This window comes from Primulina eburnea, chromosome 8 (genome assembly GCF_022965805.1).
Source record: "Primulina eburnea isolate SZY01 chromosome 8, ASM2296580v1, whole genome shotgun sequence".
Lineage (NCBI taxonomy): Eukaryota > Viridiplantae > Streptophyta > Magnoliopsida > Lamiales > Gesneriaceae > Primulina > Primulina eburnea.
In genome coordinates, this window is record NC_133108.1 from 8,209,944 (window position 1) to 8,224,999 (window position 15,056).

The 15,056-nt window shown below is 36.5% G+C and overlaps 1 pseudogene; it reads right to left on the bottom strand.

Annotated features, from left to right (window-relative positions):
* Positions 1-6,816: 6,816 nt before the first annotated feature.
* LOC140838813 (probable serine/threonine-protein kinase PBL23) lies at positions 6,817-13,635 on the bottom strand (annotated as a pseudogene).
* Positions 13,636-15,056: the final 1,421 nt, after the last annotated feature.

Below are 15,056 nucleotides of genomic sequence, written 5' to 3' on the forward strand. Positions count from 1 at the left end.
ATGATCATGATACCGGGGTAGTCAAGAAACAGGAGTCACAAAAGGATCTCAACAATGCTCAGTCTAGAGGCGCCAAGTGGATAGTGCCGCGCGGTACACCTCTGGGTCACTGCATCCACTACAAGACAGACGTGGACCTAAAATGTCCCGGACCACCGAAGCCCTCCCGACCCGTCGGCCACTGTGTACTCTCGGTGTCCATGCGTCCACAAGACAGGGCTGAGCGGCCCCAAGATATAGCTTATCTCGAAAGAGATACAGCTCAACAGTAAAGGCTATCTCGAAGGAGATACGGCTCAACATGAAATGCAACGTGCAGTAATAAACGTGACATAATAGCATGCATCATATGACATATATCAATGCACCACATAATCATGCAACACATATAAGAATGTATACTCAACCAGGATATCTCGGATAGTACTTTCGTACCTCTATCACAGCAAGCCTAGCCTTACGCAACACCGCTAATCAGGTCTAGCACAAGCCTATGCATCAAAAGCATACTCAATCAATACTACCATGCTCGACTAGCAAAACCAGTACTACCAAAGGTTTAGGGTTTACCTTCGTCCGTCGACAGCCCTTTGATGTCGATTGCCTTGTAACTCAGGCGCCGCTACGCTACTACTCCTGGCAGCTCTTAGCTATCGCTCGACCAACAACTAACCCTAGAAACCTTCCAAACTCTCCAAAATGAGAGAAAACTCAAGAAATTGGCAAGTCAAAATGAGGAAATCCGAGCACTATTTATAGGCCATGTTCGGATCCTCCGAACAACACTTCGGAACGTCCGAACGCTACGTGTCCATTGGCTCTTGACAGCTCATGATCGGATCCTCCGATCATACACTTCGGACCGTCCGAACATGCACGTGTCCAACTGCTCTTGACACCTCATGATCGGATCCACCGAACCTACACTTCGGAACGTCCGAACTCCCACGTGTCGATCAACTCTTGACACCTAATGATCGGATCCACCGAACTCACTTCGGACCTTCCGACCTCTTCGGTGCTTCCGAACCATCTTCGGTCCGTCCGATCATGACTCGGTCAAAATTACACATTAAACCTTCTTAATCACCAATACTCCGTTAATTACCCAATTTGGAATTCGGGCTACTACAATTTATCACCCCTGAAAAATTTATATATATTTAAAAAAAAAAAAAAAATCTCACATGCGAGGAAATTATATATCACCCCTGGAATATTTACTACCTCTCGTTCTTTAAAATTATATATTTTTGAATCAGATATTTGACTTTTCTTTGAGCTAAGAATAATGCAAGTAGAATACTCTTTTGTCTCATAAAATTGACTCGTGAGATTATTTCTTAGAAAATATTATGTTTTCTTATTATTGTTTATGACAAAACTATTATGACACCGAGGCCCGTTTTCTAAAACGAGTTTTATCTAAATTTCGGTATTGTAGATCTAAGTATAGGTAATATATCACAAAAATGGTATGATGCTGCTTAAAGGTTGCCGGACCAGTTTAAAGGACTACACTATTACCTCGCCGTGTCGATGACATAACCAATGCACCGGCTCTAATAAGACATTTTCCTGTATAACAAGGTATTTCAGCCGAATGTCTCCAAGTTTAATTCGAGAAAATTCTGGGATAAATGAGAATCAATGTAACAGTCCTTATCTCACTTTGTACAATATTTATTAGTCGTTGCGAGACAAAAAATATAGTCTATGAATCCGAGTATTAATTGTTGCATACTATTTTTTGTTTAAGAAGACAAGAGACACGACATTATCTAGACAAGGGTCGGGACGGGTATGAGTTTCGAGTTAGACATGTAGGATAGGACATGACGGGTCTCTCCTTCAAATTTCTCTTCACAAAAGACAGGTGATTGTACAATTTAGAACTATTTTTGGATTTATTAACGCTGAAAATTTTGTGTAATTAAAGATGTGATCATCGAACATGGAAGAAAATTGATACAATTCGAATTATCAATATCCAGCATTTAAGGCTTTCTCGCGTTCATTGAATATCAACCCAAGTATTTAAAGTCTTCAAGTACTTAAGTTGATATTTACTATGCTTAGTTGACACACTAAGTCTAGCAGACTCTTTCTAGTGCAAACTATGAGTGGAATACACTTTCAGACGATTGAAAAAGTAGAAAGTTTTTTGTATGAATTTATACAAAGGAACAACTCTGGCATTCTTAGACCTGTTTATCGTTCAGCATTATATCGCAATGGTAAAAAATTTAAACACCCTGTAATTGTTTGAAATCATACGATGCCCAAGAACGTTTTAATCGTCAAACTAAAATTTTTGAACTTCTGATGTATCTTGAGTGCGAGAAAACGATGTTATCATGTTATCTTAATTCTTGAATCTATTGGGAAATCGGTTTTCTCGTGTCTAAAAACACAGCGGAAGTTTTAAAACTTTATTTTGACATTCAAAATTTTTGGACACTCGTATGGTTTATATGATAAGAACATACATAGGGAGTTTATAATTTACCTTTAGTGAAATTTCATTTGACACCAACTACTCCAATATTAGCGGAAATAACTCTTGTTGAATTCCCTACGAACTTTCTTCAAAATATTATTTCTTCAATCCTCCTATTAAGTCCACGACTGGATCGAATGTTCATCTTCTAAATTGCACTAGAAAATTTAGAAGGATTTTTCGTTGGAAATGAAAAGTTCAAGAGGTGGCTCAAACCCTTAAAATTCTTTTATAGGGACGGCTGTAATCTTGAGAGCATGTGAGGAGTGATTTTCAAAAATTGAGAGTGAGTGAAGGCTAAAGTTAATCACCTTCTTCAGTTAATTGTGTATGCTTGACCTAGTTTCCACAATTGTGAATTTAGGTTTCTTCATTAATATTAATGGAATGGAATAATTAATTAGACTAGTCAAACAAGTTTAATTAATTAAAGTCCATTAAAACTTTGATTATTTAGTATGTTGAACTTGTACTCCTACAAGCTCATTATGTATGCGCTATTTTCATTCAATCTTTTATAAACTCAACTTTTGAGTTTAATAATTTAAATTCTCAAATTTTATAAATTCAACTCCTTAAATTTATTTTCTCCAAATTTTGATTATCATAAATTCAACTTCTTGAATTTACTAACTCATTATTTTAATTATATAAATTCAACTTCTTGAATTTATTATATCATAATTTTATATATAAATTCAACCACTTGAATTTATTCTATTAAATTTTAATTATCATAAATTCAACTCCTTAAATTTATTTTCTCAACAGGAACAAATGATCTGGTGCTTGTGTGACTCTCACTAGTTCAGGGATATAGTTAGTCGTGAGTTCACGACTCTATGTGATTAAGGACATTTTCCTTTATTCGGGCTTACCCTAATTTGTCTCATTCCATGCACCAACATTTGATCATGAAAATGTCAGAAATAATTTTTTGATTAAACCCATCGAATCATGGCAGTAGCATCATTCCATGATTCCCTAGGTATCATTGATAGTGAAACATCCACTACTCGTTTTTCCTTAAAATATATTAGAAATTTTTTTCCTCTAATGCTTTTCGGCCGAATATATATACATACGTATATTTAAAATACTTTTACACCATTTAAAATAAACCAACCAACATATTATTTAAAATCCAAAAGAAAGCATTTAAAATATAAAATCGTAAACATCAACCAAACATAAACTTAGCATTTTCAAAATAAAGCATAAACTCTTTAAATCTCTCAAAACATAAAAGTCATAAAATCTTTAAAGTAATCCTAAACCATAACATAAAGCAGAAAACTAGCAAAGGTACTCGGGTGTGCACCATCAGTCCAGCTAGTTCAACCATCAAGTCTTCCATCAACATCATGCCTACCTGCATCGATCACGCCTAATGAGTCTATTGACTCATCAAACCTTAACCACGATAACAAGTAATGCATATATATTCACAAGCAATAGTGAAAGTATCTTTAATAAAATAGCTTTTCATGAAGATGCATAACTTTAAATCATTTTTCCTTTCATCCTAAACATTTCTTTTCATCATATACGTATATGTTTTTTTTTTTATTGAATTCAGATCGTTAATTGTGACTTCATTTCAGCTGTAGGTCGATGATCTATCTATGTATAAACCAAACATGCAACACGTCTTTTAGCATTAACATTTCACCATAAAATTCCATAACATTTAAAATAAATATTTTAACATACATTACAGCATTTAGGGCACTGTCAGGGCGTCAAACATTTTTCAGGTTTAAAATGACCGTTTTGCCCCTGAAATCCTAACTTTCTTAATTTATCCTTAGACCTTAAAACGACGACCTTAATCCATCCAAATTAAACATAACATCTTAAAATACACCCATAAATATTTCTTAGACTTAAACTTGAGCTCCTCGATTAATTTTCTAATTCGTTTTAAAACTTAAACATGTGTCTCGGTTTTAACCTGAATCAACTCAAAACTTAACCAAACCTTACCAAACGTGAACCATAGCTTATTAACACCTAACCATTCCCTATGCAATCATAATCATGCCATTTAGAACCCATAAAAAAGCTTAAACAACTACTGAAATTTTCTGCTCAAAAACTTTACACCCTTGCTTTAACAACCCATGGATTCCTTCAATCCTAGCCCTTAACCATCATATCCAGACCCTATTCGACCACCCTAGGACCTAGACTGAACCTTAGACTAGCTACTGGATCAAGCCCTACAGGCCTTACACAACTAGCCCTCAAACTCGTGCCCTTCAAGCCATCATGCAACCCATATTCACGTTTCCACCCGCTTTCGCACCAGCCTTCCCTCAACCTATCTAGGACCCTAACGCAGCCCCTTTAGGACTCCTAGGAATTCCCTAACTGCAGCCAGCAGCAAGCAGCCCCACCCTCCAAGGAGACCCAACCGAACCCTAGTTTTCCCTCAAACCCCAAAATGTGCAGCCCTCTCCTAGCTTGCATCCAGCCCTTGCACAACCCATCTAGGACCATGACTAGACTCTCTTAGGATGCTTGAACACATCCCAAATGGCAGCCCACAGCTGTGCCCACCTAGCACCCAAGTTTGAAACCCTAAGACTCTAGAAACCCAATTTACGTGCATCATGTTACCCTATCTTGTCAAGTCCTTAAATGCACCTAAGGCCCTAGATGTGTGGAAAAACGTCCTTTATAGTAACCTTACCATGGCAGCCCATTTGTGCATCGTAAGTAAAAGTTTTAAAAGATGAAAACTCTAGTTTTGTTCATGTTATGTCATAAAAACGAAAATATAATAAGTGGATCATGTTTTACATGTAATCATGTATCAAAACATATAATATGGTGTGAAAGATGAGTGCAGAAGATTAAGACGTGTGTTTACGTATTTTACGCAAGAAAAATGATTTGCAATGCGAGGGATGCCGACGTAGGCAGGAGGACCTTGCTGAATTTCTTCACTATTCACGTGATGTGTGCGCTTGTGTGCTGATGGAGAGTCCTAGTGCTTTTGTGTGAGTTGTACGTGTGTTTGTGTAGTAGGGCTAGGGTTTTGAATGCTTTTAATTTGATATAATTACTTGTGCAGCAAGCTAGGCCAAATGACCTAGTATAAGAGGCCCATTAGGCCCGTTAGATGGTAATTAAAATATTTGTTTAGGTTTCTTTTAGAATATATTAACTGAGCCTCCAAAAAATCTTTATTTTCGTCAAAAATTAATTGTCGTTTTAAAATACGATTCGGCGCGTATAAACACCTCAAAAGTTGTCATTTTCGAAAATTCCATATAAAATATACCATATATTAAATAATTAAAAATAAAAATTTAATAAATAAATTCGGTATAAAATATACCATGTCATTTTTATGCATTCTAGTAATATATTCAAATAAACATGAAATCATGATTTAAACATGCATTTAATGCAATTAAAATAAAATAATTAGAATACATATGAAATTTGATAACTTGCATACATATGATTCACGAGGACCTTCAAATTTTTGAGACGTTACAGATAGTGCCTGCAAGAACCAATCGATTATGATTAATGTAAAGTATGATCCCTTAATCTCATATATCCCGATCGAATCTGCAACCATTGGTTCATCGAGGGTTGCATATTAAATTCGATAGCTATGTGATACAATCATGAAATATTCATAATGTCATCGCATGCACAAGTAGAGAACTCTTTCTCTAATGTACATCTTACATTACACACTCCAGCCAGATATTTCATGTATTATTATTTCGTTAGATCACATAGGATATCCACACAGTAGATGCGCGGTGAATTCCCGATTATAATGTGTTGGCTCCTACACACTTCGCAATTGCACCCAATTTCGCCACCTTGTGACCCTCGCGGAGTCGATAAACGAGTTAAAGTACAATCCTAATATGTAGAGCCTCAGAGTTGTCCCGAGTCATAAGGACTAATCATGTACAATCACAAACACAGACTTTTCCTTCGATGATAACCACTTGAAAAGTCAGAGAGAGAATTGTTCGGTACAATCATCGCATGATTACACATCTGCATGATTGAACATCTCTATGCACTTATCATAAAACACAGTACACAACATCACATATGTTACTCTCAAGCTCAAGCGGCTTTTAACCCTAATTTCAGGCGGCTGAATCGACTAGGAACAAATTTAGAATTAATATACAGTGTTTACAAATGAATTTCAAGATTGAATTACGATTTATTTGTATTAAAGTATAATCAAGGACTTTATTTATTCTGATTTCATGGATATACAGATAAAGTAATAACAAACTTATATTAAAATAAAGATTGTTTATCACAGCTGAGTCGATAAATTCTTTAACCAACTGTTGCTTATAGAGTATCTACTCTAACAGATTCGACAGAAATCGCAGTTATAATTTCACGTAAAGTCACGCAACATCGAGATTCAAACAGACCGAAATTCAAACAACCGTCTCCTTTTCACCTTGTTGATGGTAACCGAAAATCTTTCCTTAATAGAAAAGCAAACTACCAACACAAAAGTAGGCCCATGTCCAACGAGAAGGAAAATAAATGCATTTACCATTCATTAATCCTTTATCTTCAAGATAATTTGTTAATCACGTTCTTGTTAAAAATATCTGTTGAATTTGAATCTTCTTCATCCGTCGGTATAGCTAAAAATTCGAGAGCGGTGACAACGTCTCCGATCAGAGGCCGCATGCTGGCCTCTTCCTGCAGACACATTGCTGCAACAGCGAGAGCTTGGAACAGACCCTTCATCGGGTACTTCCCTTGGAGTAATGGATCGGCCATCAAAGTAAACTTTCTCCTGTCCTTGAATAGTGGCATTGCCTGCAAGTTCCACATTCAAAAATATTCCACATGATGATGGTATGAGGTAAGATTTCCGCCAGATTGCAAGAGACCTATATATTTAATCTATATATATAAATCAATCAAATGTTAATAGCTAATGTATAAATTTGATGTAAATAATGTTAGTCAACTGACCCAATCTACTAGATTCTCTTCCTCAGGTGGTTTCGTGCTATCAATAGCTCTCCTCCCTGAAATATTCTCAAGAAACACCACCCCGAAGCAGTAAACATCAGATTTGGTCGTAAGTTGGCCGGTTTTTGCATATTCTGGTGCACAGTACCCGTACGTCCCCATCACCCTGGTGGACACATGATCCTGCCCCCCCGTTGGACCCAACTTAGCAAGCCCAAAATCCGACAACTTAGGACAGAAGTTCTTGTCTAATAATATGTTGGATGCCTTAAAGTCGCGGTATATTATCTGAGGGTTCGCTGTATTGAAGAATGAGTCAAATTTTATTTAGGTTACGTGTCATGCTAGTGGTTCAAATTTATTGCTTAGTCAATTTGGTTAAGACTTAATGGCTTAGTGGATTAGTGGCTTAGTGGTTTAGTGGTTGATATGTGTTTTACTCTTGTTTCTATAAATAGCATATGTAAATGGGTCTTTAAATATATAAAAGTGGAGATTCACGTAAACAGCAGAGTGCCTTTGTCCTCTTCTTTATTACACTTACTTTCTGTCTAATATTCTTCTTCTCCAACATTTTTGGTATCGGAGCCAGGTTAGAGAGAGAGTAGAGTGCAAACAAGTGAGTTGAGGGATACATTTTCGAGAAAGACTTTCATGGCCAACAATACTTCTGCAATGGGTGCTGCACAACCACTTATTCCAATTTTTAAAGGAGAAGGCTATGAATTCTGGAGTATCGTATGAAGACTCTGCTCAAATCTCAAGATCTTTGGGACTTGGTAGAACATGGGTTTACCGATCCTGACGAAGAAAGCAGGTTGAGGGAGAATAGGAAGAGAGACTCAAAGGCATTGGTAATTATGCAGCAGGCTGTTCATGACTGCATCTTCTCAAGAATCGCATCTGCGACCACGTCAAAGCAAGCATGGTCAATTCTGCAGAAGGAATTTCAAGGTGATTCAAAAATCATCGTGGTGCGGCTGCAGTCACTTCAACGAGACTTTGAAACCTTGATAATGAACAAGGGAGAATCAATTGCTGATTTTTTGTCAAGAGCAATGGCAATAATCAGTCAAATGCGATCTTATGGAGAGAAGATTAATGACCTAGATCATCGTTGAAAAGGTATTGAGAAGTTTAACTCCAAAGTTTGATCATGTTGTCGCTGCAATAGAAGAATCTAAGGATTTGTCAGTTTTTTCATTTGATGAACTAATGGGGTCTTTGCAAGCCCATGAGTCAAGAATTAACAGGTCACTTGAAAAACATGAAGAAAAGGCATTTCAAGTGAAGGAGGCAGTCTCAAAATTTGGAGAAATTGAGATCTCAACAACTAGAGGTCGTGGAAGAGGAGGATTCCGTGGTCATGGTCGTGGTCGAGGTTTTGGTAGAGGACGAGGCAGAGGTAGATTCGACTGGCAATCGAAGTACACCAATGAGCAAAGAAATAAGAAGAATGTTGTTCAATGCTATCAATGCAAGGGATGTGGGCATGTAAAAGCTTATTGTCCAAACAAAGACCATCAAGTGAATTATGTGGCAGAGAATGAAGAGGAAAGTAAGCTTTTTATGATTCATTCTAATAATGACAATAATTCAAGTGGTGTGTGGTTTGTAGATAGCGGTTGTTCAAACCATATGACGGGCACAAAATCCATGTTTAAAGAGCTTGATGAGACACAAAAACTGAAGGTGCAGCTTGGGAATGGTAAAGATGTGCAAGTTGAAGGGAAAGGTACAGTAGGCATTGAAACCATCAATGGTAAAATAAAGCTACTGCACAATGTTCAATTTGTACCTGATTTGGGATATAATTTGCTTAGTGTGGGACAATTAATGTCATGTGGATACTCTATTTCCTTTGATGATGGTGCATGTGTTATTAAGGAAAAGAATTCAGGAAATACGTTGATCACCATCAACATGACGCAAAACAAAATGTTTCCGCTAGAAGTTTCACGCATTGAGAATTTTGTTCTTGTTGCTGATGGAAAAGTTGACACAATTCTATGGCATTTGCGATATGGGCATCTCAACGTCAAAGGTCTGAGATTATTAAGTGATAAAGGTATGGTTTTCGGACTCCCTAAGATTGGTTCTATCAGTTTATGTGAAGAATGCATATATGGAAAACAAACTAGAAAGTCTTTTCCTGTTGGAAAGGCTTGGAGAGCTTCAAAGTGTCTTGAATTAATTCATGCCGATTTATGTGGGCCTATGCAGACTAAATCTTTTGGTGGGAGTCGTTATTTCTTGCTTTTTACTGATGATTATAGTCGCATGAGTTGGGTTTATTTTTTAGAAAACAAGTCTGAAGCATATGAGAAATTCAAGAACTTTAAAGTTAAAGTTGCGAAACAAAGTGAATTGTGCATCAAAGTCCTTCGCACAGATAGGGGTGGAGAATTTGTGTCCAAAGATTTTAATATTTTCTATGAAGAAAATGGCATTCACAGGGAATTGACAGCTCCTTACACTCCGGAGCAAAACGGCGTTGCTGAACGAAAGAATCGGACTGTTGTAGAGATGGCAAGAAGTTTATTGCAAGCAAAAAAGCTTTCAAATGATTTTTGGGCTGAAGCTGTGGCAACATCAGTATATTTATTGAATATATCCCCAACAAAGGCTGTCATGAATCGAACTCCATTCGAAGCTTGGCGTGGTACAAAGCCGTCTGTAAGTCATTTAAGAGTCTTCGGTTGTATAGCTTATGCTTTGGTGAATTCTCAATTTCGTCAAAAACTTGATGAAAAATCTGAAAAATGCATTTTTATTGGTTATTGCACTGAATCTAAAGCATATAGATTATACAACCCTCTTAATGGAAAGTTTTTGGTGAGAAGAGATGTAGTTTTTGATGAAAATGCAAGTTGGGATTGCAATGAAAAAGTGCAGGAACATATTCCTTGGATAAATGGAATATCTTCAAATGAACTTCAAGAGTCAACTTCAACAAATTCTCCAGCTAGTTCTTCTACGGCTTCTCCAATTTCATCCTCCTCAACATCATCAAATTCTCCCCGCACATCACAAAGTCCAAGCTCTTCGGATGAGATACCGCAGAAAAGGTTTAGATCTTTGACTGATATATATGAATCCTGTCACTTTGCTCTTACTATTTCAGATCCTATTTCATATGAAGAAGCAGCTGAAAGTGAAGAATGGCAGAAAGCAATGATGGATAAATTGGCAGCAATTCAAAAGAATGAGACATGGGAGATGGTGGATTTACCGGAAGGAAAAAATGCAATTGGTTTGAAATGGATTTTCAAGACAAAATTTGGTGTAGATGGTAGCATACAAAAGCATAAAGCTCGGCTTGTGGCTAAAGGATATGCACAACAATATGGCATTGATTATGAAGAAACATTTTCTCCGGTAGCTCGTTTTGAAACAGTAAGAATTATCTTGGCATTAGCTGCTCAATTACAATGGAATGTGTATCAATTTGATGTTAAGTCTGCATTTTTAAATGGAAATTTGGAAGAAGAGGTTTATGTAATACAACCAGAAGGTTTCATTGTTGAAGGCAAAGAAACAAAAGTTTACAGGTTGAGAAAGGCGCTTTATGGATTGAAGCAAGCTCCTCGGGCATGGTATAGCAAAATGATGCATATTTTCAGAAAAATGGTTTTATGAGAAGTGAAAATGAGCCCACTGTGTATGTGAAGAAAGAAGGTAAAAATGATTTTATCATTGTTTGCCTTTACGTTGATGATATCATTTACGCAAGCTCCTCTAATTCTCTTGTGGGCGAGTTTAAAGCAATTATGATGAATGAGTTCGAAATGTCAGACATGGGTTTACTACATTATTTTCTTGGACTTGAAGTTCAACAAGCAAAAGATGGGATTTTTATTTCGCAACAAAAATATGCCAATGATCTCCTTAAGAAATTTGGCATGATGAATTGTAAACCTACTGCCACTCCAATGAATATCAATGAAAAATTGCAGCATGAAGATGGGGCAGAGATGGATGATGCAAAAAGGTTTAGGAGCTTGGTTGGAGGTTTGATTTATCTAACACACACTCGACCCAATATTGCATTTTCTGTTGGTATGATTTCCAGGTTTATGCAACATCCCTCGAAGATTCATTTTGGAGCAGCAAAGCGGGTTTGCGTTACATTGCTGGAACAATGGAATATGGGATTTGGTACTCGAAAGTTTCTGATTTCAGATTATGTGGCTTCACAGATAGCGATTGGGCAAGTTCCTTGGATGATAGGAGAAGTGTTTCAGCAAGTATTTTTACTCTTGGATCTGGAGTAATCACTTGGAGCTCAAAGAAGCAAGCCACGGTAGCCTTATCTTCCTCGGAGGCTGAATACATCGCAGCCACTGCAGCAGCGTGTCAAGTCATTTGGTTGAGAAGAATGTTAGCTGAACTTCAACAAGAACAAGAAGGACCAACTGAGATTTTCTGTGACAACAAAGCAGCAATTTTTATGACAAAAAATCCAGAATTTCATTCCCGAACAAAGCATATCGATATACGTTTCCATTTTATTCGTGATTTGGTTGCAAAGGAGGAGATAATGTTGAAGTATTGTAACACTCATGAGCAACTCGCAGATATATTGACAAAGTCCTTGCCAAAAGAGAAGTTTTTCTACTTTAGAGCTTTCCTTGGTGTGTGCAACTTTGAATCAAGGGGGAGTATTGAAGAATGAGTCAAAGTTTATTTAGGTTACGTGTCATGCTAGTGGTTCAAATTTATTGCTTAGTCAATTTGGTTAAGACTTAGTGGATTAGTGGCTTAGTGGTTTAGTGGTTAATATGTGTTTTACTCTTGTTTCTATAAATAGCATATATAAATGGGTCTTTAAATATATAAAAGTGGAGATTCACGTAAACAGCAGAGTGCCTTTGTCCTCTTCTTTATTACACTTACTTTCTGTCTAATATTCTTCTTCTCCAACACGCTGTATCATGCAAGTACTCGAGTCCTTGAGCTGCACCTTTAGCTATCTGCATTCTCGTGTACCAATCCAGAGGCTTCTTATCTGGTGGCAAATCTGATACCAGGAGAAAGATGCAACCGTTACTTAGGAAATCATCAAAATATGCATTTCGACACTTTTGATTTATGAGCTACTATAACAAATCATGAATCGAGAACTGCCCAGAAGGTGATCTTCTAATGATCCATTATGCATGTATTCATAGACCAATATCCGTTGGCGGCCATCTGCACAATATCCTATCAAATTCACGAGATTCTGGTGGTGAACGAGGCTTAAAGTCAAGACCTCCGCGAGGAATTCCCGGTTCCCTTGAACCCCATTTCTGTCCAGTTGCTTCACAGCAACAATCTGGAAACAAATTAACAATATATTATAAGGCCGTAAAAAAGTGAAAAAGGAGAGATCAGACTCTGAAATATGTATATTTATACTTGATTTGTTTTCTTGAGGTATCCTCTGTAGACCCTACCAAATCCTCCTTCACCTCATCACCTACAAGAAGTTCGGGATCGAAATTTTCTGTGGCATGAGCAAGTTCTCGGAAAGTAAATACTTCAGTCGGAACTCTCAGATCTCCATGCTTAAGTATGTCTTCAGCGATTATCCTTTGTTTGCTGTTACCTGTCCATAACAATCTCAAAAGATCATGCAATCTGTACAAAAAGGATAACGTTAAATATCTCGGAACAAAATGTAGTTTTCATCAGAAGCAACTCTAGTTTAGCGAAAAAACAATCCAAAAAGAAGGCATACACAGGTAGAAAAACACAAAGGGTTCTTCCAATATGAATGGATAAAACCCAAAAGAAACCACAGAAAAATACATCTGATGCAACATTAAAATTCTTCCCACGGGAAAAGAAGATTTGACCGGAAGAAATGGATGTTACTATAAATGGATTCTAACCCGTATTCATCGATAAACTTCGGGCAATCGTGTATAATGTCTCGGCATCAGCCTTAATTTCTTTAGCAGAACTTTTAGAAGTTTTCAAATAATTCTTCTTCATTGTATCGCTTCTCTTAATCCTACAACAATACAGAATTCTCATCTCCTTTTCTTCCCTTCCCTCCGTCGCAATTCCGCTGAAAGAACCCTCTTTCTGATGTCCCCAAATATCATATAAAAATCTTCATTCTTGGATCAATGTTTCTTTCTTTTAATTAAAATTTTATTATGATCATCGAAGATTAACTGTGGGCAGATTTGCCTTAAAGAGGCTCAGTTCAAAAACCTATTTGATATTGATTGAATAACAAAGAAGATGGGAAATAATATCTTTGTCCAATCATCATGGGAACAACTACTTCTCCGACAGCTTGATAACAAGATACCACGTCGATTTCAAAGATTTGGGGCTCGCATTTTTCGGACAAGTTGAGGGGCGCACCACAAATCTTTAAATTTTCATGAAAACCAGATACAAACTTTTAGCTGTAGAGGGACATGGAAATGGATCAAGGTAATTCTCCTAATATATTTTTGCATTTATCTAACTTGTATATTTTTCATTTTTATTATATTATCGATTAATTAACGATCTTAGTTTTTTATTTTTCAATTATTTTTCATCTAAGTACTGATATGTGATTGAAAAATATTGATGTGACACCATAACTGGTAATAAGATGACACTTAGGGTAGTACCCTAATAATTCATCTAATGGTAAATATTTATCAATATATGTGATGTTCATTGATTTTTCAGTAGACATTTCATCTATTATCAAATATCGATCATTAGATGTACCCTACCCCTACTGGTTCGAGTGTTGCTGACGTGAATGTTGTACAAATTATTCATTGATATGTGGTAAGCATTTATCAAATAAAATGAGTTTACCACTTTACCAATTCGAACAGCAGTTCAAGTATTTATTTAGTAGAACTTTGAACCAAATATATTTAGTTTAAATTCAGATTAAAACTTTAACGGATTGGAATTTGAGTCCATATTGTTTGAATCTAAATAGTAACGTGATCGATTTGATTAGTATGTCTTAGAAGAGTGAGTCTCATGTGAGACCGTCTCACGGATCATAATTTGTGAGACGGATCAATCCTACCCATATTCACAATAAAAAGTAATACTCTTAGCATAAAAAGTAATACTTTGTCATGGGTGACCCAAATAAGAGATCCGTCTCACAAATACGACCCGTGAGACCGTCTCACACAAGTTTTTTTCGTCTTAGAATAACAAATATTTTAAAAAAATCTTATTTAATTTTTGACAGCTCAATGTAATAAAATTTGTAGTTGCTATATTTATACATTATTGATGCGTAGGGAGACCCCTACTCAATTATCAATGCTCATCACATGTGCGGTTTTGAGTTACGAGTTTTGGCCATTAATACAACACTACATGTATCACACAATTAAATGATTGATACATCAAAGGTTATAGAACAGAACACATATCTCCTAAATTCTTTTTCGCTCATGATTTGCAGAAGAAATTCGATATTGAAATTCAAAAAATTTGTTCAAATGATAATTTGGCCTATCTTTTCACAAAATCATTGTCCACATCAATTTTTGAGAAATTGATTTCAAGGTCGGAATGTGGCGGCTTAGAGATGTCAAGTGATTCT